At 41.8% G+C, this 27,950-nt stretch overlaps 1 protein-coding gene and 1 long non-coding RNA gene across 2 annotated transcripts in view; one reads left to right on the top strand and one right to left on the bottom strand.

The window, feature by feature from the left end:
* Positions 1–27,950, bottom strand: part of LRRC2 (leucine rich repeat containing 2) — a 361,338-nt gene that overhangs the window by 255,359 nt on the left and 78,029 nt on the right. The window lies entirely within an intron of this gene.
* Positions 3,537–15,548, top strand: LOC142829859 (uncharacterized). Its single transcript, XR_012904731.1, has 3 exons — positions 3,537–3,554; positions 12,173–12,296; positions 15,411–15,548. It is a non-coding gene; the product is annotated as an uncharacterized LOC142829859 (long non-coding RNA).

The raw sequence follows: 27,950 nt of genomic DNA, 5'->3' as shown, positions 1-27,950 counted from the left end.
ATGTAAATTTCATGAGTCGTCGTAGGGAAATCCGCGGGGGATTTAAATAAAAATGTCCGCCGCTTTTTTCCGGCTTTTAAAAAAGCCGGAAAAGAGCGTCTACACTGGCCCCGATCCTCCGGAAAAAGCGCCCTTTTCCGGAGGCTCTTATTCCTACTTTGCCTGCAAGTACTTTGAAGTAGGAATAAGAGCCTCCGGAAAAGGGCGCTTTTTCCGGAGGATCGGGGCCAGTGTAGACGCTCTTTTCCGGCTTTTTTAAAAGCCGGAAAAAAGCGGCGGACATTTTTATTTAAATGCCGCGGGGGATATTTAAATCCCCCACGGATTTCCCTACGACGACTCATGAAATTTACATGCCCCTTCCGGAAAAGGGGCCAGTGTAGACGAGCCCCATGTGTTTTGCCTCGGAGCAGGAGACAAACGTGAGCCCTTCTAACTGCTTCTATTAAAAGGGTTTGCATCTTCCCCACGCCTTGCCTAGCAGCTGAACGGGCATGCAGCTCCCCATGTCTCTAGCACATTGCCAGAGACATGCGATCCTTTACAGCTGTTTCTATTTGAAGGGCTTTCGTGTTCCCCGTGGCTACTAGGCAACGCGTTTCCTGACAGGCACAGAGAAAGCACCAGCCCTTTAAACAGAAGCACTTAAAAGGGCTCACAGCTCCCTGCACCTCTACTGCGTTGCTAGGGAGCAAGAGACACAAGCCCTTTCAACTGTTTCTATGTAAAAGGCTTGCGCCTTCCCTGCGGCTGCTAGGCAAGGCTTGGGGAAAATACGAGTCCTTTAAATAGAAGCAGTTAGAAGGGCTTGTGCACTAGGGGTCGGGGCCTGGAACTGTCTCACAGGCCAGATCAAAGCCCAAGCAGGCCAGATCTCACCTGCCGGGAGGCTTTTGCCCACCCCTGTTCTAAGGGCTTATTACCCTATCAGCAGGTGCAGTGGTGTTGCTGCAGTGCTTAGTGAAGAAACTCATGTACCCACAGCTCATCTAGACTACAGGGAACAGTCAAAAGAAAATATGCAAATTCTGTGGGAATTTGCATATCATCTTCCAATCGCGCTTTCGAAAGTGAAAGTAATTAAGATGCGGCTTTTTCAGCCAACCCCTCCTTTGTCAAAAAGCCACGTAAGCCTCCTTTTTTGAGGAAAAGGAATTTGCATATCCTCTTTAGACCATTCTGTGTAGTCTAGATACGCCCGCCAGCTACATCTAGACTGCAAGCCTCTTTCGAAAACGAGCATCTAAACTACAACCAGTACTTTTGAAAAAGCAAGCCCCTTTTTCGAAAGAAATCACCCAGGCAGTCTGGATGCTCTCTCAAAAAAAGCACAGTTTGCATTACATATTGCCTTTTTTTGAAAGAGCAATTTTGAAAAAAGGTGTTCTTCCTTGTAAAATGAGGTTTTCCGCAGTCGAAAAAACTGCCGCGTTCTTTCGATTTACTTTCAAAAGAACGCAGTAGCAGTCTAGACACCGGGGACTTTTTTTGAAAAAAGGCCATCTTTTTTCAGGAGAAAAAAGAAAAAAAAACACCTGTAGGACAGCTTCTTCTATCGGTGTAGGCATTCCACCTCTTCAAGGCTGTGTCCAGACTCCATGCCTCCTTCGACGGAGGCATGTAGATTAGCCACATCGGAAGAGGGAAATGAAGCCGCGATTAAAATAATCGCGGCTTCATTTAAATTTAAATGGCTGCCCCGATCTGCCGATCAGCTGTTTGTCGGCAGATCGGGAGAGTCTGGACGCGATGCCCCGACAAAGAAGCCTTTCTTCATCGACACAGGTAAACCTGGTTTCACGAGGCTTACCTGTGTCGATGAAGAAAGGCTTCTTTGTCGGGGCATCGCGTCCAGACTCTCCCGATCTGCCGACAAACAGCTGATCGGCAGATCGGGGCAGCCATTTAAATTTAAATGAAGCCGCGATTATTTTAATCGCGGCTTCATTTCCCTCTTCCGATGTGGCTAATCTACATGCCTCCGTCGACGGAGGCATGGAGTCTGGACACAGCCCAAGAGATTCTGGGTTCACTGATGAGAGAAGCCCTGTCATCAACATAGCACTGGGAGTTCAGTGTATATAACAGTGTTGCTCAGGGGTGTGGACTTTCCAAGATACAAAGTCAGAGAAGGGAATAGCCTATCTAAGCCAAGAGAATAAAATGATGGTTTGAAAATCTCCCATTTGCATTAGTAAGCAGGGCATTTACATCAATCATTTCCATTAAAGATGGCAGTGCTGAGCATTTCCATTTGCCAGCTTCATTAATGGAGACTTTAGCTTCGCTGTTCACCTATGTTTTGAGCATTTAAAAATGATTTATAACTCTGATGTTGTGTTGCACATGGCTATGGGGCAAAGTCTGTTATTCTAACTCAGGGATTGGGAACCTTTGTGGAGTCAGGGGTGGCTGACCCACACAAAAACCAGTCGGGGGCTGCACACAAGTGAAAAAACAAACAAATGTATTTACTTGGCCCCCAACTGAGGAGGAGAAAAACACTCCCCATATTCCCCTTGCACAGCATATCCTAGAGGGGCAGGCTAGTAGATTTTGTGTGCTGCAGCTCTGTTGGGGGTGGGGGCAGTGAGGGTGGGGCTGGAGCACCAGCACAGGCTCTCCAATGCTGGAGTGGAGTCCAAAGCAGCGGGGGCCAGATCCAGGCAAGCTCAGGGGCTGCATCCAGCCCTCAGGCCTTAGGTTCCCCACCCCTGCCCTAGCTCATATGGAGGGAGTAGCACCTTACTCCATAAGTAATTCCATTTATTTCAGTGAAATTAGTGGAGGTGTGAAATAGTATTCAACATTAGTAATTATGGCAGAATCTGGCCCACAAAGTGTAAGTATGGAATACTCTTTGCTCCCTCATTTCATTGTAATGGAAGTGCTAAATTCTGTCATGCATTCTTATAGACTGTGAATCCAGTGCCCTCCATTTGAGTTCAGATTCCTGTGCTATTCACAGCATTAACAGCTTAGCTGGAGTCCTGTCATCTAACCTACCAGATGTTCCTACAGAGCAGGAGTTCAAAAGAGAAAAAAATATTTCTGTCAGTCACTCAGTAACACAATCCTGAAACAAGCTGTGTTATACAATGGGCACTGCTCAGATCTCTCTGTTTCACTGGAGGGAACATCACTGAATACTTGCAAGTCACATGGAAGTCATGTTCCAGTTATTCTTTGACAAGTGCAGATTACTGTTTCCCTAAGCCAAGTTATGACATCAGTGGCACCTGCCAGAAATTATAGTGCAGCTCAAATTCAGGGTTGGTGCTCAGTAGCTGTTTGGGCATTTCAGTTCATATGTCACAGACTTCATAAAACGAGACTGAGTTCTGCCCCCTCCCTCCACACACACTACTGAACCGATTCAAAATAGCTCATGTCACCAGCCTCAAATAAAAATGAGTGACGGGTGAGTGGCTACTCCCACTGCCCACAGTGAGTCTTATACAAAAGAGGAACCTACAGGTTAAAATTGACAGTACTCAATAATCCTACAAGAGAATTCATGTTTTGGCAGAAGAAGCAGCTACTGTATTATAAAAGTAAGCTTTGATGATGTGATAAATTACATTATTTTTTATTGAGTACAATATGATTTTTTCTTCCTAGTTTGATTATTTATTGATTACACAAGTAAATATATGAACAAGTACCTTTTGCCTTTTTAGATACCGAGAATTTTAATATTATTTTTTTCCTTTTCTAGGTTTGATTTCTTAAATTATTTTATGTTTTATTGGAAAATAACTAGACTCTACTTAATTGATAAAATCATAGAATGTACTCTCCTGTTTCTCACTTGTATGAATTTCATTTATTTTTATTTTGCTTTATCATATAATATATCTGTGTGTTGATATGAGAATTTATGTAATTACTCATGAAAGAAAGTCTGGAACCTTATAGATTTGTAAAAAGACACTTTTAATCTAAAGATGCATCCAAGCCATCTAAAACACATTGTAGACCACTTATGTTTAAAAGTTTATAAAAAGTACATTCAGCATACTGTTTTAACATCTCTACAGTGCTGTAGAAAGCTCTATTTAGGCAAACGAATATCACTTGATGTCACTAACCCTAGAAGACTAATTAGTGCTTGATAAAGATAAAAGAGATCAAGGGGATAATATGGCTTGAGGACTCCCTCCTATACAAAGTCTATTGAAGATAATAGCCATCTATCATCTTCAGTGAGGTGGTAGGTGCTTAGGACATTCCTAACAAAATAAGAGATCCTAAATGTTCATGTTGAATGTGCAATCAAATTGGTTAGACAGTCAAGCTGGTTGAAAATTTTCTAACTAAGCCTCTTTTCAAAATGAAAATGCTTTTAAAACAGTAATAAAATATTGTGGGAATATTTTCAGTTTGACCAAAATTTTTGTTTTGTTTTCAACACACATTTTGGAAACAAAGATCTTAATTTAAAAAAAAATTATTCCATTTGGATGGGATTCTCCTCTGCTCACTTCCCTCTCTTGCTCAATGAGTATATGATTGTTTTTATCCCTCTTCATCAACACAGTGTTTCAATGGGAAACAAATGGAAAATTTAGAAGAATTTTTTTTCCACAAATTATACTCCTCCCTGCACCAGCTGTATTGAATTCATTAAAGTGTTTCTTAATAAAAGCAAAGTGTTGTGTGAAGCTTCATGGATTAGCAGATATCATCCATGTTTCAGTTCTGGGGGAGTTAACAAGAAGCATTCAAAAATTACATTTGTATGAATAACCCAGAGAAAAATTGATAAAATGTTAATAAAATATTTTCCTCTGTTTTGACCAAAACACACACACGGTGACAAAGTGGAATGAGGAAAGTTGCAGTAACCCAAACTTACCCCACAAAATAGTAGTGCTAGGGCCTGCAGAAGTGAATTTATATAACAATTAACACCTTTCTGAAGTAGCTTCTGCCTGCAAGACCAAATTTACAGGAATCTATTGTATATTTGACAGAGTTTGAGCATTCGTCTGTGTATCCATTTGCTCAAGAACTCCTACTAAATGGTAGGGAGAGAACTTCAGAGAGATATAGAATGGAACCAAAAATATTACTTTAAATTAATTTAACCTAAATTCACTTTGTGTTGCAATGACTTTATAGTACATTATGACCCAGGGAATATTTGCATTTTTCTCACAAAACCTACATTGTTTTTTCTACCGTAATTTATATGATTACAAAATTCCCGTAGGCTTCTCTGTGAGCTAAAAGCAACAGATATTTAACTCTAGCCTAGATCATTGAGAGAGAGATTGAGATCAACTGTTCAATTTTGGTATGCAGCTTCCTCTTATAACTTAAAGCAAGGTTTTCTTGTGTCAGGACAATGGGATGTGTGCGGAATGTGATTGTTTTTCGTCAAATGGAAAGGGAGGACTGTGATAGCAAGGACAGTTATAGTCATGATTTCAATGACACAGGAGCAGTAAGCACGTGGGAGCAACCACCAGCATTTTCAACCCTGCCCTCAGTCCTACCCCCTTTCCTGAGCCCCCCCCATACCTACCAATCCCCTGCCTTGACTTCTGCATCCCACCCCCTTTCCTGAACTCCTCTTTACCCCTAACCCCTCTGATAAAGGCAGCGGTGGGAGGGGGGTGGGGTGGAATGGGGGCTCTGCCACGAAGCAGCCCCTGTCTGTAGGAGGTCCCACGGGGTAGCCCAGCTCAGTCCTGACTTGTGCTGGGGACGGGACCAAACCCCGCACCCCTCACACTCTCAGCCTCCTGCCCTGGGCTCCTCGCATCCCCAAACTCCTTCCCTGGCTTCTGCACCCCCACACCCCTGCCCTGAAGGACCCACATAATACCAGGTAAATCTAATAAGCTCTACTGTCTAAGATGTTGCCCTGCTCAGTTTCTACGCCAATGTTGTGGTGGTGGTACAAAAACTACCTGCAGACCAACTTCCAGCAGGAATCAAATCGGTTTCCAAACAGAAACCACAAAGCTTCCACAAGTGAAAAACCTATCAATCTCCCACAGAGTGATTTTCCTAGACTGCAAGAGACAAGACTGGTACAGGGATGCAGAGACACTATCTTCACAGATTTCATGCTTGCATTTCTCAAGTGTGATTTGTACATCTGACAGGACAGCAATACATTCCACTGCACTGCACAATGCAGTGACTTATAATTTGACTGAATAGTTAAGAGGTTATTCTTTTACAGTGATTGATGTTATCCTTGCCAATGTACTGAAATCTTATTCTGCATGAATATTCACTATAAATAATCAAGAAAGGAATACATAAATAGATTAGTTATTGTAAATAACCTGCAACTGTAAAAACTCTCTCAGTCTTTTAGCATCTTTCTAACAGTTGAGGTGCAGAGTCAAATGTAGAAAGTGAACTTTTTCAGCAAAAACACAATTTGGACTATGTGTAATGATTAAAATGGTGTTTTACCTACCTAACCCACATGAAAAATAACCCACTATTAAACCTCAGTGATGCATTTAGTATTATACACCTCATACATAAATATTTATTCTTATCTTTTAAAACAAAAGAGAGCAAGCTTAGGAAGATACTATTAAAGCCAACCTATTTCATGTTTAGAAGGAGATATAAATAATGGACTCTTTCTGCCACAAGGGTAACACAGGCTAGTGGTCTCACATATCTTCTGCAGGGGAATATATTTCAGAAAGCTCATCCTATGAAATTTCAGTCCAACCCTATCACTCACATCCATCCCAAGCCCCCCAGTGAAAGTTCTCTGGGTCCATGGTAGTATTACTGTTACATTATCTTCAGCTCTTTTAGGTTGCTATATTGCAGTAATGCTTTTTACAGTTGTCTCTTTACTGGGGAAAGCATGTCAGATTAACATTTAGCAGCCAAAAATATGATTCCTGTTTTTTTGGTTTTTTTTTACATTTCTCTGTTTAACATTACTCCTTGAAATGTGCAGTGGACATAGGGGATCATCAAAAATGAATTTGGGGGAAAGGAAGACAAGTTGTTTCCTGGATTCCTTGCTCTCTTCTTGCTCGGGCAAAAGTCCCAATGTCTAAACAAGTAGATTTGGCCCATCAGGGCCGGCCCACAACATTTTGGCACCTGAGGCGGGGAGCTCAAATGACACCCCTTTGCCCCCTTGCTTGGGCCGAAACTTTGAAAGATCTCTTGTGCCCTCCTTCCTCCAGCACAGCACTCCACCATCTCTGTGCATCTACAGCAGAGAGAATACATATGTACCAGCAGCAGACACAATTTTCTACACTCTGGGTCCTAGTGGCGGCCCCCCACCCCACCCCTCCACCATAGTCTGGCATCTGAGGCAGCTGCCTCAGTTCGCCTCATGGTAGAACTGGCCCTGTGGCTCATAATGAATTTGAATTATAGCTGATTTCAACTGAGTTACTGTTCATTAACAGCAGCGAGAGGAGAATTGGGCCCTAGAAAGGCAATTTGACTTAAGAGATTATTTAATTACCTTGGTGCCATCTGGACACTGAGGTAGCCAGAGGTCATTAGGCAGAATATACATATTATCAAACTTTTTCTGTACAGTGCAATTTGAAATTGTATTGCCAATTTCATAGAATTCTAGTTACCTAAGAGGATATGTATTTAGGAACTAGGAAACCAATGGTAAAAGGTTAATGATGGAACACTAAAGAATGTGGGTTTTCAGAAAGATCATTCCTAACTGAATGTGACACCAACCAATTCTTCTGAACATTGGTGTCCTGATACCAATCCCACAGAAAGGGTGCTTTCAGATTGCACAGTGTAATCCACATACCTAATGGGTGTGATGCACTCTCCCATCTAGTGGCACCTAGGGCTCATCTAGACTACGCTGAAGTGCCAAAAGAGGATATGCAAATTCTATGGGAATTTGCATATCTGCTTTCGAAAGTAAAAGTAGTTGAGAAGGGTTTTTTTCCAGCAACCCCACCTTTTTCAAAAAGCCGCTCTTCCTCAGAAAATGAGGTATACATGGCTTTTTGAAAAAAGAGGGGGGTCAAAAGTGAGATCAGAAGAAGGTATGCAAATTCCCACAGAATTTGCATATTCTCTTTCAGAACTTCGGCGTAGTCTAGACAAGCCCTAGAGCACTTAGACCATGTCTACACTACAGATAAGATTGAAGCAGCTGCAGTCGATCTTCCAGGGTTCGAATTAGCAAGTCTAGTGAAGACACACTAATTCAAACTGAGAGGAGCACTCCTGTCAATGCTGGTAGTCCTGCTTCTACAAAAGTAAGGGAAGCCAAAGAGAAAGCATGCTCCCTTTGACTTCCTGCAGCATGGATGGTGACAAAATTTGATTTAAGATACTTCAGCTATGCAATTAACATAGCTGAAGTTGTGTATTTTAATTCGTACTTATCCCCTAGAGTAGACCAGGAATTACCAAGAGAAAGAAGGAGTTTACTCCACAGCCTTAGGTTCAGTTTCACCTGTCAGTGTTACAACAGCATTAGAAATGCTTAATGGTTAATACCGTGTGATGTCACATTGCATATATCTACCTGGGACAGGAGGGGGCAATCATTTTTAAAGGCGGGTACCCCAAGATTTTGGCAAGTGGTTGAAGGCCGCACTTCTGTGGAGGGGATGTGCAGTCTGGTATGGATATTGGTTTCAGAAGGAAACTTGAGACAGGGACTGGAGAGGCCTTGAGACAGGGGTGCAGGAGGGGCTGAGGGGGCTGAGAGAGTTTGTGTGAAGGAGGGGGCTGTGATCTGGGGGAGGGGTTTGGGGTGCATGGTCCAGTAGGAGGTATGGGTGTAAGAGAGGATTTTGGCCTCTGGGAGGGGTTCTAAGAGGGGGTGCAAGTTCTGGGAAGGAGTTGTGACCTGGGTAAAGGGTCTGCAAAGGGTTTGGGTGGTGACCTGAGGCAGGAAAATGGGGTTCAGGGTCAGGGAGAGGGTATGGGTGCCAAGGAGAGGATTCTGGCCTGTGGGAGGAGTGTAGGAGGGTGTGCAGGGAGTTGTGACCTAGGAGAAGAGGGAAAAGGGGTACAGAGGGTTTGGGTGGTGGCCTGAGACAGGTAGTCAGAGAGGGTCAAGTGCCAGAGGCAGGTGCTGGCTGGGAGGTGCTTACCTGCAGAAACCTGAGGCAGACTGTCTGCTTACTGCTGCACATGGCTCCACTCCAGGCATGAGGGGGACGGATGGAGGGAGAAGGCTTCCCACACTGCCCCTGCTCCCAGCCAAAATTCTCAGCTCCTATTAGCAGGAAACTAAAATTGACCCATGGAAGCAGAGATATTTTGCTGGTGGGGGCGGGGAACAGTATGAGAAATCTCCCTCCTCCCGCCCCAGCCATCCAGAGAGAAGAGTACCTGGCTTTTTGAAGCATGAGCTGTTCTCTGCCTAAGAGTTCTGGCGAGGCGGCTGCAAGCCAAATCTGGTGGTTTGGCGGGCCGGATACAGCCCACTTGCAGCCTCTTGCTCTCCCCTGACATAGGATCTATAAATCAATGACTCCCCAGCAATGCTATGTGGGATAACCACTCATATTGGCACTGGCTTCTCACAAATTCACTATCTACTTGTTTCAGACAGGCTCAGAATCCCACATCGGAATCATGATGGGTTAACGTTTTCAGAAGGAGACAACCTATTTATGTTGGGGACCCAGCATGACAACACATGGTGCCTCAAATTTGGACACTCTAGAAGGAAAGCCTCCAAAATTGTTAACTGTTTGTGGAAAAGTTGAGCAGGAGAATAGAGCACAAAGAAATCCCTCACTAATACATCATGAAACATTTCTAAGGTTTTTTAAAAATTCAAATGAACACCAGTAAGTTATGGCAGAATCAAACACGAGTCAAAGAAGAATTGCCTGTGGAGGGCAGAGCAGCTCAGATAGTTTTTCAGGAACTCATAGTTGACATCTGTGGAAACAGCCTAATTATCTGAAGAGTTAAGTAGGTGCTGCCACTGCTGGAAGAGTCTTTTAGTGTAATGAGCCACACTGCTAAGGAGTAATGATGAATAATATAATCATATTCAATCAGTCACTCATGATACTGGGGAACATATTTCTAGCTTCTACATGATGCGGCACACATTACATACACACACATATTACTATAGCACAACAGACGGGGAAACGCATGTTTCAGTGATGTATTGATGTACATTTGTTATGTAAGATGAGGCCACAAGCTGAAGAGCAGTAATACTATTGTGATGGTACCTCAGTGAGAAAAATTATTATTTAAATTACATCTATTATTATTGATAAAACACTATAAATATAGACAAAAGGTGCTAACAGATTATCTGCCCCTCGTTGTTTATAATGAAGCAGCTTCCTATTCATCCTTCTGTGTCAGATCAAGGACACTCATTCAAGGTTTCACAGCAGGGAAAGATCTGAGGTCCTTCTGAGATGAAACTGCAGACATCTACCTCTTGACCTAAAGGAAAATATTTGCTTGCTCCAAACTAGACTAGAGAATACCACACACAGCAGCCAGACTGGTCTGATATTCCATCTAGTCATCTATTACGTTATATATAGTACATGCTCACTGCCCATCTTCCTGCAATGAGACAACACCATCCTTGGGCATCTAGATGTCTCAAAAATGCATCTAAAAGCTGGTTTTTAGTTGTACTAGTTTGCCAGCCTCTTTATATGGACAGAGCATAGAGTTTGACCAAACTATTCATTATGACGGAATTCTTTTTTTTCTCTGAAAATACAGCCAGTAGCAAATGTCACTCCTCAGATCATAGGTTTGAAGTCCTTTTAAATATAATGTAGCACTAAAATGCTATATTATATAGCAAGGACTTATACTTGCCCCTTTCACTGACTTATACCACATCTGATTGTTCCTTCCTGCTTTGTTGATCTACTTGTGGCAGCATGGCATGCTTCAGAGGTTGTCCAATAACTACACTGCTCAGGCTCACCTGCTCTAGTTTATTAGAAAATTTATTAGATTTTCAAAGGAGGAGCTTTATAAAGGTTGATGTCCTCTTAAGGCAGCCACCCATTATGGCACCATACCAACAAGGGCCTCTGAGGCAGTAGGGGATTATCAACCCCATTGTGGAAACCTGGGCAACAACCACTACAGCCAGCAGAGTTCAGGTAAAATGGTTGATGTGAGCAAGGGACTGCAGCAGCAGATAGCAACCAAGGTGCACTTTGATCAAAGTGCTATAAGTAACCCAGGAGCATATTTTTCTCTCCCTTTCATCTCATGCACTTGATTCTGTGAGAGAACCAGAGGTTATTAAAGAAGGATGATATGGGGGATTCTGTTTCGTGCTCGAAGCAGCAGGCAGAAGCGTTACGTGCTAATGAGACCATATAATGCAGGGTGCAGTTTTTCAGTTCATTTCTTTTGGAAATAAGCAACTGACTGAGCTTAACTTTTTAAAGTATCTTTAAGGCCTGATAACTCTAAAAGCATTTGGTGATATCAGTAGGTACCCCAGACATGTTCAGAATTTTCATACCCACCAGAGTTTGAATATTATACATTTAACAAGGAGAAATCTCCCTGCCTTCTGCCCTTTTCCTATAAGCTCATCTCTCTATTTTACCAAGCTCAGTTTCGAACTGTATTTAAGCTGACATTTTGATAAATGAAAGAACAAGGACATAAGCTCCCTAAGGCTTCACGCACTGCGTGCTTCAAATTTTAAATGTATAAATCTCCAGTGTATTTTGTGCTTAATTTTATTTGGAACAGTAATAGAAATTATTTAAAAGTAACACATTCCCTAAAGATCACCACCACCTGTGATCTCTTGTAGAACCACAGAAGACAAAGAATGTATATATGGGTCTTTCCACTTTCTATAGCCTAGCCTGTGATCAGGACAGCATTGTTTCATGCAGAACATTTTTTAATAGATTGTTCAGTGCCATTTTAAGTGTCTCAAACAGTAGGGCTTCTACAATGCCCCTTGGAAGACTATTCACACAGCTACTCATTATTCTGTACCAAAAATATAGGTATGTCATAGGAATAATTACTCCTCAGCATATTTCACTGTCTGATATTTTACTTCTAGACAGAATAACCAATTCCGGTTACCAATTCTTCTCTGATTAGACTACTGTTTTATTGCATTTTATAAAAAAGCATCCAAAGTCTTTGTAATGTGGTGTATGCATCAGTTTTGAAGTTTTATTAAAAAGGGGCTTCTGATCTCTAGTTTACTTTTCAGACAATGAGTAAAACTTTCAGCTTCAGGCGCCCAGAGATCTTCGGCCATGATGCAAAAGGATTGAAAAACTTTTGGGAAAAAATCATTGAAAAACACACTCAGGAACAACAAGGTGAAGACTCTAGATTAAGCAAAAGTGCCCTGAAGAAGTGAGTTGCATTTTTTCTTTTGTACAGCAGCATGGTGATATTTCCACATGATTCTTACTAAGGCACCCCATTACTCAGTTGCTTTATTCACAGCACACAAGTCTTCTGCCAGCTCTGTGGCATTTTTCCTTCCACATTTCCATGGCTCTCCGAAATGGAAATTCAGATGCCCCTCACTCTTGAGCCACGTGGGTCATTCTTCACATGCTTTGTAGCATGACCACATAAATAATATAATATTAATATATTAAATTGTGACAGCCAGGAAATATTGAGATTTCTACCTGGAGCTGTGACAATGAGTAAATGAAAATAGTTAAATTAAAGGGACAGAGTCCCAGGGTCCTCAAAGTTCATTATCCTGCAATCTCCTTCTGACAACAAAAATTACCACATGACCCCAGGAGGGGGGAACCAAAGCCTGAGCCCCACTTCCCCAGGTACGGGAGAGGGGGGAACAAAAACACGACAGCCCTATGCTGGAGACCTATAACCTGAGCCCTATGGCCCAGGGTTGAGGTCCTTGGACTTCAACCCCAAAGGGTGGGGCTCAGGCTATGACTTTATCTCTGGTCTCAGCCCCAAGCAGTCAAAAATCTGCCGACCCTATTAAAATATGGTCATGACTGACCTTGTGGTCCCAAAACACAGGTTGAGAATCACTGGGATAGACAAACCATCCATTAATAACTAGAGAAATAATTTAAACAATGTTCCCTCAAATGTTATACAATGTTCCCTCAAACTTTCTCCATCCATGTATGGAATATTTTTGTTATGTGTACCAAGGCTGTGGTGTCCAACCAGTTCTGAAGTAGTAGCCACTGTAGTGGTTACTGCAATTGCAAACTAGCCACACTCAAACAGCCAACTGGCCACATTTGGCTAGTGGCTAGCATGTTGGACACTACCGTACCAAGGGAGATACAGATGTGCACCCAGAGGAGCTGATAGCCATGGTGGGTCCCTGGGAAAGGTGGGGAGGGCCACTCCATGTTTCCAGAAGGGGCAGGGCCTCTGGCACAAGGGGCAGGGGCAGGGCCAGGGCCAGGGCACTGCACTCCACCTACCCCCTGAGAGTTGCCTGGGAAAAGCCACCCAGAAATCCGGTGGCAATTTAAAGGTCCGGGCTCTGGGTACTGTTGCTGCTGCAGTAGCAGTGGCAGGAGCCAAGAGACCTAGGCCCTTTAGAATCATCAGGCCCAGGCCAATTGCCCTCTTTTTCCCATCCCATTGGCAGATATGTGTGCACCACCAGTAGAAACACAGACTGCTGGCTGTGGGAGGCTGTGGGCACTCTTCTAATGAGCTGGGCAGCATTTGAATCTCCCCGGGGGGCCCACCCAAGTGTTCAGCTTACAGGAAATGCTGCTTCTATAGCATCTCTCATATCTCATAGCACTGAATATTTATGAACCCTCACAGCATCCCAGGGAGGTAGAATTATCCCCACTTAACAGATGTGGAAACGGAGGCACCCAGAGATCACATCATTTATTTAAGTCTATGTATCAAGCAAGTGGCAATACTAGAAGTATAGAAACTCAGGACCTTTGCTCCCAATGTCCTTTTCTTAACTACTAGATCATTCTCCCAATGTTAGATAATCAGGTTGCTGGCAAAGTGAGAAGCTTTTTATAAGCAGTTAGACATTCAACATCCTTCAAGTGCCTAAAGATCTACAGGGTGATAGTTCCATACAAAGGAAACCATGCAGAATGAAACAGCTCCCAGAGCTACCCCAAGTCATGTTATGTCTGAGCGAATGGCACCGTTTCTCTCTTCTTCATTGGGGTTTTTTAAAAAGTGATTTTTGTATCAAGAATAAGGTGCACAAAGATGATATTTTATTTGCTGAGCAATTCTGGCTGTATCAGAGTAGAACTGAGCAGATCCCATTCAAAATCACTTTGACCAGTGCTTGAGCTGGTCACAAACTTAATCCACACAAAGGCAGCTTCAGGAGGCTACATACATTGACATTACAAAATGTGTACAGTTGCTGCCAAGCATAACTGATACCTGGAAGCACCAGCAGATTTAAGGGAAAATGAGTGTTCTCTCTGTGTTCCCTGGGACACTAGTTAACAAGCAACAGCAGGGAAAATACCGTGCTTTAAATGACAAATGTTTTCAACTAGTTACACTGATTTCTGCAAACCTGAATATGCTCACTGGAGAATGCCAATGTCAGTGTAGGACAGATTAAACTGAAAAGGTTAAACCATCATTTGCAGTCAAAATTGGAAACCAAATTAACTCAAGTAACTGTGTAAAACATCCACAACCTTTACCACTGGGTAATTCTGAAATAAAATAGCCAGCTGCTGTTCTTATTGATACATCAAATGTAATTTGCCAAAAATATCCAGTGCTATCTTTAGCTTCATCATGTGCCATTTGATCCCATAGTATTATCTTTGGGAAGTGTTTGATACCCATTTGGAAAACTACAATGGCAACGGATAACTTTGCAGTGGTCCTAGTGACATTCCCTTCCCTATACTATACCTTAAAGCTATGTGGCTTCTCTCTCTCATGACATCAGTTCCCTTCGTTATATACATATAATGATGACAATGAAGAAAAGGATTTGATTTTGTTTAAAGGTTAGGGACACAAAGTAACATCACAATTACAGAATGACTTGTATGCCTTTCCGAGAGTTCTTATTTCTTCTCCAGTGCAGCATGGTAAATCACGTTTTCTCATTGCAGCTTTACATTTGCATATCATGTGACTTTAACAGAAAGAACAGAAGGAGTATTTGTGTGTGACCTTAAGCACGACCTAGAGAAGGAAGAACCTTTACTACTAATGAGAGTACATCAGCAGTTGTTTGACTCATTAGGAATCCAGGAATTCATCCAATGTTGGATGATACCATTAGTGCCGTCACCATATTCTATGTTCCTACTTTAGAAACCCAAAGAGATGCTTGTGGTAAATAAATCTAAAGCAAGTGTCTTTGTGATGCAAGAGAGGAGGAAAAAGCTTTGATATTACTAAAAAGATAGATACATTTGAAAAATTTGGCTTGGTGCTTACTGATAAGAGTGTTTGTTCCTTGTTCCCAGGCTCCGACGTGAATGGACCCAGAGGCTAGAAGGCCGAATAAAAATGCTACAAAAGCCCTGTGGAGAACAGGAAGGACAGACGTCCCTTTTATCAATTGAAACATTTCAGCCAATAGATAAAACAGCTGCATAAAGTTGCTGATGGAAGATCAGAAGCATTGGGCCTGATCCTGGTCTCATGTTAACCACAACTCATTCCAACCACTAAAGTGGTAAGAGATCAGAATCAGATCCACCATTTCAAGAGCCCAGCTTGCTACAAATGCTACTGTAGTTAATAGTAAAACCCTGTGGAATTTCAATGATTATCACAGTGAAGGTGCAAGTCTATAGTACAATTGCTAAAGACAAGGCTTTGAAAAAGACGAGAACCAAGTATCATCAGTCCTACTCTATACATTATTTTGATTCAGTAGGACTTAGCTTTTCATTTTGAAGTGACAACAACATACATCTAGGCAAGAAGATCACTTATTTAATCACTTTAATATAGTCAGATAGCTGGGGGCCTGAGCGGTTTTCACATTTCCACTTACAGAGATCAATCATAGTTGCCTGACTTAATGTAGATACATGCTGTCCTGCCTGCCTTGATGAGCTACCTGTGAAGTGAGACAAGCATTACTGTGGTCAGCAGGTTAGAAGTAGCCAAAAAATATCAGGAAAAATGAATGAGTATTTTTGGTCAACATACAGTGATTTTCCCAGATCTTCATTTTTAAGTCAAGGGAATAAAATATTTTGGCATTGGAGTGGGTTAGATAGGAAGAAGGTTAGTGAGGTGATATGAATTAGAGTCAGGAATGTCTGGGCAGGACAGTAAAGAAATTAAAAGTCATCAGAGGCAACAATGTAATTTACCACAATATTCATGCTGCTCAATGTATCACTGGTCAGTCTGAGAAAACCTAAATACTTGTTGCATTTCCTTAAAAAAAACAACAACAGGCTAGATGAAATGGAGTGGAAAATGGATTAATGATGTATAAGAATATTTTTGTAGCCACTTTGGCAATTTTTGGATTACCTCTTGTGCATAATCTATTCATCATTTCAATTCACTATATTGATTGCCACTTGATAGAAAACTGCACAAGTGCAAATAGTTATTTCTCTAGCAAAGCTAAGCCTTATTCTCCTTAATCTTGCATCCTGTGTAGTCATTTACATCAGAGCTAATGGAATATAAATTATACCATTTATAGTAAAGTAGTGACTACAGCTGGTCAAAACCTGGAATTTCCATTCCATGGAAAATGGACACCCTGAAATTCAGAAATATCAAAAAAATTTTGACTAGCTCTTGTAGTGACTTGGACCAGATTTTCTACGGAGATAATGGATCCCACAAAGAAAAGGGCCCCCAACATGTATTGTGACTGCATGATTTTCAGCAGAAAATTGTCTTGAAAATCATTACTATGCTGAGTTATAATAAAGGTGTAGCTGCTTCTGCTTTCGCACTACAAGACTCTTCCTTGTGTGCTTATTTATTACCTATGTAAATTATTAGGCACTTAGTTCTGTGTTTTGATTTAGACTGTATGCCTAAGAGTTTGCTATTGTATTCTATATGCATTCATACTGCCTTCATCTCCATCAATTTACGATGACTTTCCTCTTAAATGGCAAATTAAATAGGATTTGAACCTGCAAATACAAATACACACACACACACACACACACACACACAAATACCAGCCATCCTTCACCTAAATACTATGAATGTCTGTAGATGGTGAAGTCTGACAATTTATGAGAACAGGGTTCCTTTGCTATACTCCTTGGACCTGTCTGTTCTCACACACCATTTTTATACTGGTGCAGTGGTACTGGTATTGATAGGGATGATTTACAACTTGTATTTGGTTAGAGGAGAGAATCAGGCTTTTTGTGTTTACATTAGGTCAGCTGATTATCTTCTGTTAAATTTCTTAATGAAAATATTTCTAATGTACACAGTAGCTTTATGGAATGATATCTGGTTGCTTAATAAGTTAATAGTAACATTATGTGATACAGATGAAAAGTCTAAATGAATGAGGGTAATACAGGCATTGGTTTAGGAATTCAGCACTCTCCAGAAAGTACTGGAGACCCATATGATGGCTCTGAGCACTTGAGTTTCTATTTGGATCTTTGAGTGGGCTACTGCAAGCAGATAGCATCATATTGGCTACACAACTGAGGAGTCTCATGAGCATTGTTTATGCCAGAAAATATACAGAATGTATTTCATGTGTGAAATGTGCTCATGATACATTTGCTGCATGGGAGTATGCCCATAACTGCTGTGAAAGGCTAAAACTCTCCCACTTCTAGTCAAAATGCAATCCTTTGGAGAATCTGAGTGTGCATACATTAGACATGCTTATCTATACCAACACATTTTACAAGACAGTAGTATCTTCGCAACCCTGCAAGACTGAGCAGCAGCTACGTTTAACCCCCAAATACATATGTTCTGCCACTTTTTTCAATGTTACTATACATAAGGGTCAGTCAGAGAAAAGAATCAAGAGCTAGACAATTAAAGTTAGGAGCCAGATGCACCTTGACATAATGGACTAGGCTATAAAAAAACACAACAGAGCAAAATAACGTTCAAAAAGACACTGTGCCTTAGCTGGCTTGTAGCTCAAAGAGGTCAAGACTCATGCACAAGCATTCCCAAACAGAAGTGTCAATAAGCACATCTTTAAAACTTTAGAGGAGCAAGGGAATGGAGCTCTGAATCTTATATTTCAAATTTGATTGTGATTATATTGACAATGGTACATGTGTATTTTATCTGCAACTGCTGTTGATGCTTTCAGAGGTTCCTTCCCAACACCTGTGGAACATGCAAGCCAGATAAGGAGAAGTGAAAAAAAAAGTGACTTGGGATGACATATTCAATGAGATCCTGTAAGCCAGTGCTGTGTCAGTCTGAGTAAAGTGCCTGGAGTGTGAAGATAGCCCAGAAAAGGAAAGAATATATCAGAAAAAGTCCCAGCAGGAAGAAGAAAGGGAGATGCCCTGGGACCTATTGTGGCTTATCTGGCAGCAGACACACATGGTGCACATTATCGGTGCTTCTACACAGCACCCTAAACTCGAAATAAGATACGCAATTTGCACTATGCAAAATTGCGTATCTGATTTGTAATCTATTTTGAAATAGATTATTCTGAAATTTGACACGTCTTCAAAGTGCCAATTTTCAAAATAACGTGCTATTTTGAGCCATCCCTTAACCTTCGTGCAATGAGGTTTACTGGGATTGCGAAATAGTGTGCCTGTTATTTCAAAAAATATTTTGAAATAACGGGCAGCTTGTGTAGACATGGGGTAGCTATTTTGAGATACTTCCAGTATCCCGAAATAGCCGTGCAGTGTAGACGTACCCTAAGGTGAGCCTATAGGTTCCATATTCACAGGCTTGGTTTCTAGGAGGACTCCATTTCAGCACCTCCCTACACCTTCCCTCAACATTCCATGTACAGTAGACTTCCGATAATCCAGAACCTATGAGACCTAGGTGGTGCCGGATTATCAGATATGCCGGACTATCAGGAGGTACTATAAACTGGTTATATATATACTGTATACATTATATACTGTATATAAAGTGTTCTTAACCCTTTTTATTGTACATACTGCATACAGTATACTGTAATGTTTTAGTTTTTTTAAGACTTTTTTACCCTTTTTGCTCAGTTCAGCTGCTGCTGCTGCTGTTACCTTGTGACTCATTTTTTCTGAAGCTCACTCACTAGGCTCTTGCCATTTTGATGCCGGACTATCAGGAGTGCCGGACTATTGGATGCCGGACTATTGGAGTTTTACTGTAGTATCAAGGGACACATCCCTACTCCTATCACTCCATCCTGGGAGATAGGAAAGCAACCACATCTTCACCTGCCCAGATGTGTGAAAACCATGATTGCAGTTTAAGTAGATAAAATGGACATGAGGGCTCTTCCCCTTTTACGTTCTATTCCACTCATTTAAGCTTTTAAAGTATTTGCTTTTAAATTACACTGATTTTCTTGGGCACTGGTTTTGTTAGTGCGGAGCTTTGCCGGTTCCAGGCTTCTATCAGAGATGGTGACAGAAAGGTGGGCATCTGGAGTTTGTAGAATTTTTTTTTAAACCCAAGAATTATGGGATATAGATGACATTATGGAATGGAGACAGTTGCATGCTGGCAAGTTAACCCCTTACTCCCAGTCACCCTTGCATTTCTGCCCCAACATGCATTGCCAAAAGCTTCCCAAAAAGCAGAGTGCTGGTTGGTGGTGGATTGCACACTGGAATACTTAGCCAGAGTGAACAACAGAGTGTGCATCAACACAAGCACTCAAGAGTATGTCTACACTGTGGGACAAGCTTGAATTAAGATACACAATTTCAGCTAAGTTAATTGCATAGATGAAGTCGAAGTAGCTTAATTCAGCTTTTGGTGCTGTTCACACTGCAGGAAGTCTAAGGGAGAACACTCTCCCTTCATCTTCTTTTACTCATAGTAGAAGCAGGCCCACTGGCATCGATCAGAGTGCCACTCCCGGTTCGAATTAGTGTGTCTTCACTAGACTTGCTAATTCGAACCCTGGAAGATTGACAGTGGCAGCTTCAACCTTCTCTGTAGTGTAGATGTGTCCTTAGTAAATATATGCATGACCGACATAAGGAGCCAAGTGGCAGATTTTATGCAAATGTAATTTGTGTAGACCAAAGTTTAGAGGGTAGATATACCCTTAGGGTGGACATAAGGAACATAGCATCTACACTTGTGCTGTGTTAACCTTAGTACATCAGCCTGGTTTCCATGCTGCAAAGTGAGGTGATGTTTACTGCATCACCATCTGTAGTAGGCAAGAGTAAGTCTAAGGTCCGACACTGGGTTCTCAAAGCACAAAGAACGCCACACAGGTATCTGTCAAACACAAGGGCTGTGTCTACACTGGGCCACTTATTCCGGAAAAGCAGATGCTTTTCCGGAATAAGTTGCCAGCTGTCTACACTGGCCGCTTGCTTTTCCGGAAAAGCAATGACGATCTACTGTAAAATTGTCAGTGTTTTTCCGGAAAAACTATGCTGCTCCCGTTCGGGCAAAAGTCCTTTTCCGGAAAAACTATTCCGGAAAAGGGCCAGTGTAAACAGCACAGTAGTCTTTTCCGGAAAAAAGCCCCGATCGCGAAAATGATGATCGGGGCTTTTTTCCGGAAAAGCATCCTGCCAATGTAGATGCGCTTTTTCCGGAAATACTTATAATGGAAAACTGTTCCGTTTTAAGCATTTCCGGAAAAGGGTGCCAGTGTAGACGTAGCCAAGTAGTTTCTTTCCTGACAGCTAACAGCTGTGCCCCAAAATGGAAGAACCATATAACAAAGAAGCGGCATATTTTATGTTCCTTCCTGCAAGCCTGGAACCCCGGGTAGGCTGTGAATGAAGTGGGAGGTTGTCTCAGCTTCTGAGGCACCGGTACCCGAAGCCCATTGGTGAGGTTCAAATTGCTGTGCTTTGGTGCAGCTTTAAATACTGTGTCTCTACCTTGTCTGTGGCAGTTTGGAAATTTCCAGGGGTAACTCATTACATGCTGATGTAGGGCTTAGCTGTTAGTTATCGATCTGGTTCTGTTCTGGATCTACTTGTTCTTTGGCCCTGTTTACGTGATCAGTACTTTAGGGTAAACAGAGTTGTTTATGCGTTCTTGCCCTTTACCCTTATCTCATACTTGTTCTTGCTATACTAGCAACAATGCTTATCTTAAATGGTGTATGTTCCCAAAGACTTGCTTCTGGCTCATCAGATATAGGGAAAAGGGAAAGAGGGGAAAGAATGCAGGCCTCACCACCCCTAAACTTGCACGAACAAAGTTATTCCACAATTGACCCCTACACCATCATGGGTCCTTTACGTTGGCGGGACATCAATTTAAATGTAGATACATGCACAAATAGGCTCTTGCAAGGCAGCTTCCATTGTAGCATAGACCAGGCCTTGGTATGTTTTGAAGGTAATACTAATTTCAAGGCAGTTCTACCAGGGATTACTTGTGGCCCTTTGTATTGTGTTCTCCCCTTCATGTACCAGCCATTTTATACAGGGAGAAATGCTAACTAGCAGAAAAATTCATAATCACTTTTACACACACAGACACACACACAAATCTTTAACTGACTGCTTATATTATCAAGAATATAGGGTATTGCTGCAGCAATGGTTTTATCACAGCAGTGATTTTCTAGTGAAAAAGCAGTGCTTGATGAATTGCTAATCTAAAAGTATAGATACTCTGCTTTCATTCAATACACATGCTTCATAATTTCGTTCATATAGTCTTATTACTTATGCATTTAGAACAACACCAACCATCACCAAAAAATAAGCCAAACAAGCAGCAATAAGAGCAGCCTAATACACAGTATCAGAAGCAGCAGTTATTATCCACCATCTCAAATGAACAGCTAATAACCTGGAACTAAATCCCTTCAGGCTCCATTTATATGTACATACTTCTACTTCACTGATGACAAAATATTCCATTCTCTCAGGACTAATGGCCCTGCTATAATATATACTTGGGGGCCAACAGTCCTGTGGAATGATTCGTATGTCAACAAAGTAATAGAGTGCAGCCACATTTGGAAAGTTTTATGTCTAATTCTGGGCCATGGATTTCAGTACTTTCCTGCCCATTATCAGCTCCCCTGGTGCACTATCAAAGACACAGTATAGTTTTGGTGGAGTCGTTCTCTAGTGATGGTCTATTTGGTTTTGGTTTGGCTTTTATGGTTCCACAGGAGTTTGTGATGGAGATAGTGAATATGGATCACTTTCCTGGGTGGAAGTGAGATATTAGAGATTCATGGCTCTATTATGTTTTGTTGACTACATGATGTACTAAAGTATATCCTGCCCTTGTTATAATAAACACCTCAAAAGACAGACTTTTTTTTTTTAACCTGAGAGCACATTTCAAAGAGGATTTGAGGCCTATATACTAATACGTCCTAAAGCTTCATTATAGATTTTGATAGTGATGGGTTGCTGATTTATTTTATATTTAGCACACACACAAAGATGCTACAGAGATTAATGATACAGACAACCAAGTATAGCTTCCACTATATTAACTACCACAGTGTTTCTCAACTGTTTTTTACAAAATACCTCTTTAAAAAAAATAGTAAGTACCCCCAGTATCTACAGCTTTTAGACACACAAATTTTTTTTTCTACCGTTTCAACACATTTGTTTAAACAACTTAATTGTAGCCAGCTAGGCAATGACATTTTTGTGTGTAAAAGGTACAAAAATAATAAAGTGCTGTAAAACTTAACTTGTTTTTTCTCCAAATTTAAGTTGTGTTGACATACCCCACCAGATTTCTCTTGAGTACCCTTAAAGGTACTCATACCACTGGTTGAGAAACACTGAGGCATGTTTGTCTTACTATAGGTTTTGGCCACATCACCCCCATGCAGAGCCGGTCCAAGGTACAGGCCAACCAGGCTACCGCCCGGGGCACCCCATTGTAGGAGGCACCACGCGGAGCTACCGGGCCAGGAGGGAGCAGCACCGCGCATGCGCCGTGTGCCCGGGGCCGTGCCACGCATGCACCAGGCACCCGAGGGTGGGGCCACGCATGCGCCAGGTGCCCGGGGGGCACCGCGCACCCAGGGGCAAAGCCACGCATGTGTCACACTCCTGGGGCCCGGGGCGCATGAATGGCTGGGAACACAGCCTCATTTGTGTGTGAAAATTTTTGGAAATTCCCTCATTTTTTTCCTCCCACATAGAAAAGTTGGAACCTTGATATTTTTCATGAAAAAAAACTCTTATTTTGAATCCAGTCCCTGTATTCAAACCAAACCCTGCTTGATTTCCAATGATACTAGTGCTAAAAGTATAGTCAGTTGACTGTGGTTTAATATTAAAAATGTTCAAAAGGCCAAACACCCAAATGCAGGCAATTTACAGTCTAACATGAAAGTAGTATTGTAGAAGAGGGAGGTATGCATGCAAGGGAAATGTGGTCAGGATAAAGTTTCTATAAGGTAGGTGAACTGGTTGAAACACTGTACTCAAAGAGTATTTGTTAATGATTCACTGTCAACATGGGAGGACATATACAGTGGGGTCTCCAAAGGGGTTAGTGTTGGGTCCATGATTTAGATAACAGAGTGGAGATATCTTTATAAAGTCTGATGATGACACTAAACTGGGAGGTGTTGCAATCACTTTGCGAGGCTATGATTAGAATTCAAAACAACTGTAACAAGTTAGAAAAGTCTCAAATTATCAAGGAGAAATTCAATAAACAAAGTGTAAAGTACTTGTCACAGGGCGAGCACTCACCCCCAAGGTGCCTCCTGCTGGTCGCTTTGGGAATTAGCTCCTCAATCCTGGAGGGCCCCCTTTCAGCTGTTGTCACACCTGCTGGTACCATCCCTGCACTCTAGGATTCTCCCCTCCCAGGGAATCCTCAATCCCCCTATATCCACCTTGCCTAGTGACCCTCTGCCAGTCGCCATCTAGCCCCTTACCTCAGGGGCAAACTGCAGTCTGAAATGGCCACTTATCATTGGAAAGGGGGTGTGGACCTGCTGCCTTTTCCTATCACTGGCTGTCTCCTTGCAGCTTTAGTACACTCAGGTCTTCCTCAAGCCCTGCAGCCTGGGAGTGAGGCCATCTCCCCAGCTCTGTCTCAGGAAGCTTCCAGCTTCCCTGGCAGCCAGGTCCCTTCTCCTCCCCAGCTAGACCAAAAGTGTGTCTGTCTGCCTCCTTCCAGGAGCCTTTATTTATACAGACCCAGCTGGGCCCTAATTGGCTGTCTCTGCCTCAGCTCCACAGCTCCAGCCAACTCCCAGAGCTGGGTTTTAACCCTTTCAGGGTGAATGCAAGGCAGACGCCTCATCACAGTATTATTTTAGGGAGAAAAAAATCAAATGCATAACTACAGAACTGAGAATAACTGGCATTGGCATTGGAAAATAGGAAACCTGTGAAAGGCAAGGTTCACTTGTTCTTTGTCCTGCTACAAACTGTGATAGTACTTCCCAGGCAACTAGGTTGGAATGTAGTACCATAAGAGGAATAATGAAAAGCACACCATTGGACCAGAAAACCAAGGTAAATAGCTCATTTGGAAAATTTAGACTTGGAGGAGAGGGGAAGATGTACAGCATGCTTTTAATTATGCTATTAATATAGGCAGTTTGAGGGGGCTTATTTTGGAGCAAATTTTCTCTGAAAGGTACATAGTAAGTAGAGGGATACAGCTTCCTGGAGGGAGTGGTATGGAATGGAATCATAAAAATGTAGAGCTGGCAGAAAACAGTGGCATATCAGCCCACACTTCTCCTCTCTGTTCTCATGGTATTCAACTCAGTCCTGCGTAGACCCTTCTGGGTACATCCTGGATGCAGCACTCAGTCTTATGGTTAGAGGGAAAATATAAAGGTAAGGCAAAAGGGAGCAAATAGACAAAGTAAAGAAAGAGAAAGAGAGAGATTGTGCCAGTGCATAACACTAGGCAACACAGCCACCTATGCAAAAAACAAAAAAGGGGAAACAAGTTTTGAACCATTATTTAATACCTTTCTCTGTGCAAATAAAAGGGCTGATCAGATGATGATTCTGATCAAATGTTAAAATGATCTCTGGCTTGTTACATGTTTCTTTCATAATAACATTGTTCCTCAGTTCTTTTTTGCTTAAATTATACCAATTTTGAATGGATTGAGAAATAAGGAATTCATTCCCAAACCATGATGCAGTATTGCCATCTCTGAGCTTTCAAAGTCATGAGCCAGGCCCCTCCCCCAGAAAATTCAAGAAATTGGCTTAAAAAAAAAGTCAAGATATTATTTTTAAAACATTGGGAACTTTATACTAGTTTTCTGTGTTCTGAGCTTTTCAGGCTTTTCCTGCAATCATAATGATTAGAAACGGTGGCCCAGATTTTTATTAGGCATTTTGAAATTCTCACTAGGAGCTTATCTGGCCCTTCTTTTCAAGGCCCCAGCTACAGAGGCACAAGTCAAGAATGTCATGGGTCCTAAGTTGGAGGGGACTCAAGAATATGGTTCAAATACAGTCTAGAGAATCAAGGCCAGAAGCAGCACTCTGTACCAGTGTCACACATCAGATCAGGTCAGAGCTGAGGTTGATGAAATGTACTAAGTCAATGCCAAGAAAGACAGCCAAATTAGGGTTGGTGGAACAGGGGCAGAATGAAAAGTCAGGAGTGGAGTAGGGGGTCCAGGAACCAAGGAAGAGAGGTATCAGCAGAGAAGTAGGAGACCAGGGATCAGGAGCAAGCCCAAGTATCAGGAGTGCTCAGCAAGGTCTGTTTGCAGTGGGCAATCTGGGATCTACCAACTTGAACAGACACCCTCTAGGGTTTTCCCTAGGCTTTAAATTGTAGACATGGGCCAATCTGGGAACATGGAAAGTTCTAGTCATCAAAACCTCCATAGGCAGGACACCCTGGCTGTGTCCAGACTCAAGGGTTTTTTCGAAAAAAGTAGCCTTTTTTCGAAAAAACTTCACCTGCGTCTAGACTACAGCCGTGTTCTTTCGAAATTAAATCGAAAGAACGCGGCTTTTCTTTCGACGGCGGAAAACCTCATTTCACGAGGAAGAACGCCTTTTTTCGAAAGTGCTCTTTCGAAAAAAGGTGTTCTTGAATGCAAACAGGGCTTTTTCGAAAGAGAGCATCCAGACTGCCTGGGTGCTTTCTTTCGAAAAAGCGGCTTGCTTTTTCAAAAGTACTGTTGCAGTCTAGACGCTCTTTTTCGAAAGAGGCTTGCAGTCTAGATGTAGCCCTTGTGATGAACCAACAGGGATCATGGACTGCTATTACCCATGTTGCCTAAGCTGTCAGTGTGGACATAGCAGCCAGTAGACCAAGGTTCCAGATTCTCATACTTATGCCTTATTTTTAAAGGAGAGCTGAGGTTCTCATAAAATCACTATGAGATGAGCTGGCTATTTAAGGAGGGGAAAAGAACACCAAAAACCGTAAGAGTCAATACAATCAGTAGACGTTGCAACATCAGTTGGGAGCTGCATACCCTGCATATACCTTTTGTAACAAATGGTATTTGGGGGTTACTTTTCTTTGAAACAAAGCCAAACTGTTTTAACAGCCCCATCTTGAAAGACCTTCAAATGAGGCACACATTAGCACCAAGCTTACAGAACTTGCTGTTACAATCATTACTTATCTTCTCGGTAAGGCAGATGACATACCTGTATTCTCAAACCACAACACACTGAGAATTTTAATTAAAGACATTAACCATTTGGACATGATGCCTTTCATTATCTCGGACTATCCAGACAACCTTCATCCACACCTTTGTTACCTTTATCCTTAACTACCATTATGGATTGCATTCAGAGCTACAGTTGAAGTCTACCTGGGAGATCCAATAATGCAGAACACAGCTCCTGACCACTAGCTTGATCATGACAAACCGCAAACATATAGCATTTATCTACACTGGCTCTGTGTTTCAAGATGATGATTTTTAAAGCCCTGAATAGTTTGAAGTACAGGATCTTAAGACCGGCTGGGAAACTTTGCTGCTAGAACTTTTATTTGAATACTCAAACACTAATTCTAATCTCATTTTACACCAGTAAAAGAGCCTGTGAATTCTGTAGATATTCCTGATTTTCACTTGTATGTATAAGAAGAAACAAATGTTCCATGTCTAGTAGCAGGACTTTTTCAGCTGAGTGCCTTGATCTTTGGAATTCTCTTTCCTTGGTTGTCTATCAGAGCCTAAATATAGTAGCCTTCAGGCTACAAAGCAAGACATGAATATTTTATTTGACTGGCAGAGCAACAGCACTACAGAGATTAGTAAAATAATTCACTGACCACTGATCTATTGAGATAGCATGCCAAGAATCAAATATGGATAGATATTCTTTGTAGCTTTATGGTCCCTTTGACAAAATTCAAAAGATATGTTAAAATCTAATTTACACTGAGAGAATTCTCAATAAAATTTGCATCAAGGAAAAGAGAAAAGCAGAAGAAGCATGCGGTTCAAAAAGACCTCACGTGAGAGATTCAAAAGAAGCTAGAGACGAACCTTTAACATTTGTCTTTAAGGTCATGTCTTCAAATTAGAGTTTATGCATATCCAGGCTATCTCACACAATGCTTTGATGATAGTACCAGTGTAACTGAGTTATAAGCAAAATGCAGTATATATTTGCTTTTTTCCTTGATAAACTTGTAATCCCATCTTTGCATAAATTAATCAGTTAAATCCTAGCAAAAAATATATAATTAGTTCCATGTTTTATTCTTTTTCCTCTGCTTGGCATCTCTCTTGGATGACACATGGGAAGGAGGTAGGAAGGGAGGCCAGAGCAGTGATGTGGCTTCTGCCATCAACTGAAGCAAAGATCACACCTAGCACACAATGTATTCCAAAATAAATGCATTGGTCATAAACAAGCAAATCCCACCCACTCATACTACAATTCTCCCCTCTCCCCAACAACAGCAATCTCTTGCTTGGCTGTGGT

This window comes from Pelodiscus sinensis, chromosome 6, assembly GCF_049634645.1.
Source record: "Pelodiscus sinensis isolate JC-2024 chromosome 6, ASM4963464v1, whole genome shotgun sequence".
NCBI lineage: Eukaryota > Metazoa > Chordata > Testudines > Trionychidae > Pelodiscus > Pelodiscus sinensis.
Note: the sequence above shows the minus strand (reverse complement) of the source record. Positions and strands in the feature narration are given on the sequence as shown.